The following is a 6,325-nucleotide window of genomic DNA, read 5'->3' as shown; positions in this document are numbered from 1 at the left end:
CTCTCGTTAAGTAAGTACTACATCAACACTTCCTTCCTCTCCCTAGTTACGGTGAAGATGGGCGTGGCCAGGAGTAGTAATCCTCATGCTTTTGTTATTGTTGTTTAAGACTGGAATCAAGGACCACTTCCCTTCTTGATTTCTGATAGCATTCTAGATAAGGATCTCAAAAGTAAAACATGAGTATCACTAGTGTCCAATCTACGAATTACACCGTAACAATGCTAATGCTAATGCTAATGCAAGGACTGCAGCCACATTTGCTGTGAAAACTTTCCCGCCAGCGCATCCCAGTTGAGTGTAGTCATCAGCCTAATCGAGTTGGCGAAGGTAACGCCCAGAATTTTGACTACATTAGCTGTTTGTAGCCACTGGGTACAAATTTCGTTACCTTTAAAAACGCCAACGTTCGCTGCAACCGTTTTTCGCAAATTCAATTTTGCGCCGGCGGCAAGCCCAATGCGACGAAATATTTCATTCGTCGGATCTATTTGCCACGATGACGTCACAACCACGCTGATATCGTCGGCGGAGGCAACGAGCAGATAATGTCAAACACACTTGTTCAAGCCTACTCATCAGTGGATGGAGATAGAGAACAAACAGATGCATGGGCAACGGGTCGCCTTGCCTTGCCGCATCGACCGTATGATCTCGAAATATCTAGAGAGGTGCCCATTGATGAGCAGCCGGGATGTGAATCGACTGGCTATGTTTGAGAGAAGAGAGATGAGTTCCTCGTTGAACACGAGCGACCGCATGGTTTCAAAAAGGAACGAGTGCCGATGGAAGGCGTTCTCCAGATCTAAGCTAATGAGCTTACCGGCGCGACGGTGATGACGGAGAATGGCGATCCGATCTTTCAAAGTGAGAAGATATTTCGCTCTGCGTTTGAGCATTTCTATCCGTTGTAGGACACGGTGTGCCTGCATGATGGGTTCTATCCTGCAAGGATGTTATCGATCATTTGGTAATTTTCGTTCGACCGGGTAGACCGTAATGCTGGGTAGACATCTTTACGTGGTGTGTTACGAGGTAAGATCTACCACGGTTACATTGCCAGCTACAGGCAAATCATGACCCAACGATTACCTTCCTCATTATCCAACTCCGTAGTACTTATGAGGGTGTCGCTAAGTCGGTGGCCTCTCGTTAAGTAAGTACCACATCAATACTTCCGTCCTCTCCCTAGTTACGGTGAAGATGGGCGTGGCCAGGAGTAGTAATCCTCATGCTTTTGTTATTTTTGTTTAAGACTGGAATCAAGGACCACTCCCCTTCTTGATTTCTGATAGCATTCTAAATAAGGATCTCAAAATTAAAACATGAGTATCATTAGTGTCCAATCTACGAATTACACCGTAACAATGCTAATGCTAATTTAGTAATTTGCGTTCGATCATTTAGTAGTTTGTAAATAACTCATTCCAAAAGCTGAATTTGTATGTTGGACTTCTAGTGTGAAGCTTTTTCTACAACTCTGCCTAATGGTTGGTTGGTATAATTCAACTAATAACGGAGATATTGCGCTAGTTGCAGTAACTTTGTAACGATTGTTTAGTGCACACGGCGTACAGCTACTTAAACGCCACTCTCTGAGGTTGAGAGGTTGCTGACGCTGATAAAGTCCGGCCAAAGACTCCTCACTAGGGCAGGTTTGAAAGTGGCTCTATCACTCGAACACACCGACTTCCTCCAAACGTAAAACAACAGGGAAAGCGAACTCGATGCGAAAAGGAAAAAAATAATTAAAGGTCCAAAACGAACTGCTAAATGTTTCACAGGACTGACGTTATTTGCTACAACTAATTGAAGGGCAGTTGTAACTTAGAATCATAATTTATTACATGGCTAGTTTTCAAATGATACAATTTATCCATTTCATGGGATGTGCTAAGTAACTTATACACTTAAATCTAATTTTGAGCAAAAAATAACTTTTTTATGCTTAATTAAATACTTGCGGCAACGTAACGTTGTGTGCACTAAACAATCGTTACAACTTAGACTAAATGATAACAAAATTCCAATCATTTAGTTTAAGTTACTGCAACTAGCGCTAGTTATTAGTTGAATTATAACAACGAACAATTGGGCAGAGTTGTAGAAAAACCTTCGCACTAGAAGTCCACTATGCAACACATTTTAAAATTCAGCTTGTGGAATGACTTATTGACAAACTACTAAATGATCGAACGCGAATTACTAAATGGTCGATAACATCCTTGCATCCTATATTTCAAGATGCGGGAGAGCAATTTAAAATCGCTATTGAGCAGCGATATGAGCCGGTACGCTCGGGTTGTGTTGTCGCGGGTATGCGATAACACGATTGTACGACAATTCCCCGAAAACCAATTCCCCGAATGCAATTTCCCCGAATGTAATTTCCCCGAATGTAACAATTCCCCGAATGCAATTTCCCCGAATGTAACATTTCCCCGAATGGAACAATTCCCCGAAAATAAAATACCTCTTGTAAACACATCTTCGTAATCGACTGTATGCGTCCGCAGTGTTCAAAGATACATTCAAGAGTGTTTTATTGGAGATTATCAGCTGAATGGCCTTTGGTAGTATTTGTAGTTATTGATCCTCCAAGATGTGTTGTTGAATTATAAAGATATCAGAGTACAGTGTTTTCTAAGGTAGTTTTTTTCCTAAAATAGTATCAAACTGCAATTCGGATTGAAAGCCTTTTTGTATTTTTTTTGTCCTCTCTTCGGAATCATACTCCTGTCCTGCATATACCTTCTTCAAATATATAAGGCAATGATGGATGTGAATCCTTGTAAACACAAATAATGCGTTCGTCTGGAAAGAGGCAATGGTGAATGTGATTCCTTCTTTAAAAATAATGCATCTGCTCGGAATAATGCAATGGTAAATGTGTTCCTTCTTCAGTGGGTGTTTCACCAGATAATGAATGTTATTATTCGTTCTTTGATAACATGTATCTGTCCTGAATATGGTAATGAGGGATGTGATGTATTTTTTAAAAGAAGGCATTGTAACAAAGTAAGAAAATGGTAGATCACGTCCTTCAAAAATAGGCGTTAGCTCGAAATAATGCAAAGATGAATGAATTGAGAATGAGAATAAGGACTAATCTGTTCTCTTATTTTGATGCAGGCGAATTTGGCCAAAATAAGGAAAAAATATATAAGATCCCTTATTACGCAATATGTATTCAATATATTATATTTCACCGAAAAACATTTTGCCAAATTCATTTTCTCAATATAGCATTAGGCGGTCTGTAACATTCGCGGTGTGACTTTTGATGGATTCTACCTTTTTCAGAATGACCTTTGGAAGAATGCCGTTTTCAGAATGTTATATTAAACAAATTAGCATTTTCTCAGATAAGTATGGTGTAATATAAAAGCAGTTTTGAAACATATAATTGCTTCATATCAATCATTCATTATACCTGGCAAGCGTGGTACTTGCTTAGTAAACGAAATATCTCCTCTTTTGGCTTTATTGTGGAAAGAATTTCTGTCTCGAGAGACCTTAATTTAAAGAAGGCATCATCTCCTCCATTTTCATTACACCGGACGGACGCGATCATTTAAAGAAGGCGTTGTTTCATTCTTTCACTTTATTCCAGACAAACGAGTTCATAAAGAAGGGACTATCTATTCTCTTTGCCTTATACCGGGCAAATGTGTTCATTTGAGGAAGACATTATCACTTTCTTCCCCCAATACCTGGCGATGCTATCATCTAAAGAAGGAATTATCTCCTACCGTCGTCTTATACCAGACAAACGCGTTCATTTCAAGAAGACATTCCCTCTGTTATCGAAAGCTTTCCGGTACTTGTCAGTTGCATGAATGTCTTGTGTAGCAAGTACAATGGATACACTGTGCACAAGGAGCCGACAATGCTTCCCACCCTGAAGCATCTTAGCCAACTCGCAACCACCGGATCGACAATCATACGCCTTTGCTCGCATGGCTTACTTAATACCCATCGCCTTGTGCCGCACTCAAAAAGAAGGGAGATGCATTCGGGGAAATGTTACATTCGGGGAATTGTTACATTCGGGGAAATGTTACATTCGGGGAAATGTTACATTCGGGGAATTGTTATTCGGGGAAATTGCATTCTGGGAAATTGCATTCGGGGAATTGTTATTCGGGGAATTGTCGTACAATCGATAACACACTTTTTCTTAACGAAACGAAACGAAACGAAATTTAAAAACTCTATGTTGATTCGAAACGAAACATAGATTTACTTTCGATACTTCGAAACGGTACGAGATCAAGGGTCATTGAATTCGAAATTTTTCGAAACGAAACGAAATTTAATTTTTTTTTCCGCGGAAGTTTTATGTAATTGGTTTTACATAAAGTACTGTTACACCGCGTTTACTTCAACAAGAATATTGATTAGAAGATATGCCCAATCATTTAAAAAATGCCACCACTAAACCCGCCGCACCACAGAAATAACACCCAGCTCTACCAGTTCGATATAATGCGATGTTGGTAACACTCGCACTACGATTGACACTCCCAATTTTGACGTGACATACTTCCATTGATTAAAGCATTAGAAGCAGCAGATCGACTGACGTACGGTGTGTTAAAGTGTTCCCTTTTAAGAAGTTTACCGGAACCGCGGAACCGATGATCCTCTTAAACAGAGGAAAAGCAATCACTATTGCACAGGTGAAGATCTCGTCAAATTGATGATTGAAATTGAACTAATAATCCCTTGCCATACAGTGACAGACATTGCACGTGTGAGGAATAATCCTCGGCAGGCCCAATACCCCATTAACTACAATTCCCAATATCATCTGGAAAAGTGACGCCGATATCACAAAACAGAGGTATCAGGTAAAACAATCTTTGCAATCGACACTAGATCAACCAATCTCAAACCCTCATTGATCAGATATACGGCCGGCTACCTGTCACAGCATAAGGTGCACAATACCGACGAACAGTCATCGTACCAAGCAACCCGTACCGTCGCACAGTACGAACCACGAAGAGGCGACAGTGCAGCTTCCATCCCGCGCAAACGGACCACCGACATCGACACAGCATTTGCCAGGACGTGTGAAGATCGTCCCGATCGCTCTAACTAGCAGTGTTAGATTACATCCTCACACTATACCAAAATCCAATTGGAAAACTCAGTGGTGAGAACGACGAGCCTGTGAGAAACTCACTAATGCACGCTGAGCTTGGAGAGCGTCGCAGTCACACTAGTGTTGAGCATCAACGTTACCCACTAGTAACTCGGGTATCACGTGTTGACGGTTAGGAAGAAGGGTGAAAGGGCCCAAGCATCAAGTGTAGCACGGTGAACAAATGGTGCGGAGTGGGTGGTAGCAGAAAGCTGTAGTGATTGACGGAAGGAAGAAGTGTGATCTGTGCATCGTGGTGTGAGCAGCATAAGGAAGTAGTAGAAGCAGAAAGAAGATCGTGGCTGGGTGTTAGTGTGTGTGCATGCAACGTGAGAGCGGTTGGAGAAACAGTGCAGATGCACTTTCGAATAGAGCGCCGTCGAATGGTGCCGAGCAAGGACGTAGTAAGTAGGGGCCCCTAAACAAATGATAGCGAAGAAGTTCGCTGAAGAGAGCACTACGGTGCAGGGAGGAGGTAGGCTTAGCATGTAAGACTTGAATGATGCAATACAAATATGTACCGTAATGCTTTGTGTATAGTATTATTTTGATTTGCGCAATATTTCGACCAAATGCAATTTATCTTCTTGGTACTGGGTGGAGGAGTAAATACTGTAAAGGGCCGTGCATTTGTCTTTGGGTATTCTCATGCTTTACGGAGGTTATAAAGAAGAAACCGTAACAGTACGCATTTCTGATATCATTTTTTTTTTTCGATGTCAAATAACTGTTTTGTCACCAAGTTATAGTGTTTCTGTTTCAACTACTTAGAATGATTGAAGAATAGATTTAATGTATCTGAGGGCAAGAAGACTAAAATATAAGAGACCTTTTTGAACGATTTTGCTCTATGACCTCCAGACTCTCGGTGAGAGCGATGACCCATTCTCACCCCCAGACCCATTGTCACCCCCGATGGCGGTACATCAAAACAAGGGTAATTCACTGTGCTTTAAAGAAAAAAATATTGATATAAATCATTTCTTCTTGTAATGAAAACTCATATGTGAATATGTACGTTATGTGGAAGATATTGATTTGGAATATGTATTGGAGGTGGGCCCTCCTTAGCCGTGCGGTAAGACGCGCGACTACAAAGCAAGACCATGCTGAGGGTGGCTGGGTTCGATTCCCGGTGCCGGTCTAGGCAATTTTTGGTTTGGAAATTGTCTCGAC

General features: G+C 41.2%; 1 long non-coding RNA gene across 1 annotated transcript; it reads left to right on the top strand.

The window, feature by feature from the left end:
* The first annotated feature begins 4,563 nt into the window (after positions 1-4,563).
* Positions 4,564-5,656, top strand: LOC134216536 (uncharacterized). The gene is made up of 3 exons (XR_009980711.1): positions 4,564-4,682; positions 4,740-4,853; positions 4,912-5,656. It is a non-coding gene; the product is annotated as an uncharacterized LOC134216536 (long non-coding RNA).
* The last annotated feature ends 669 nt before the right edge of the window (positions 5,657-6,325 follow it).

Source organism: Armigeres subalbatus, chromosome 2 (genome assembly GCF_024139115.2).
Source record: "Armigeres subalbatus isolate Guangzhou_Male chromosome 2, GZ_Asu_2, whole genome shotgun sequence".
Taxonomy (NCBI): Eukaryota; Metazoa; Arthropoda; class Insecta; order Diptera; family Culicidae; genus Armigeres; species Armigeres subalbatus.
This window is presented reverse-complemented; position numbering and strand designations above follow the sequence as displayed.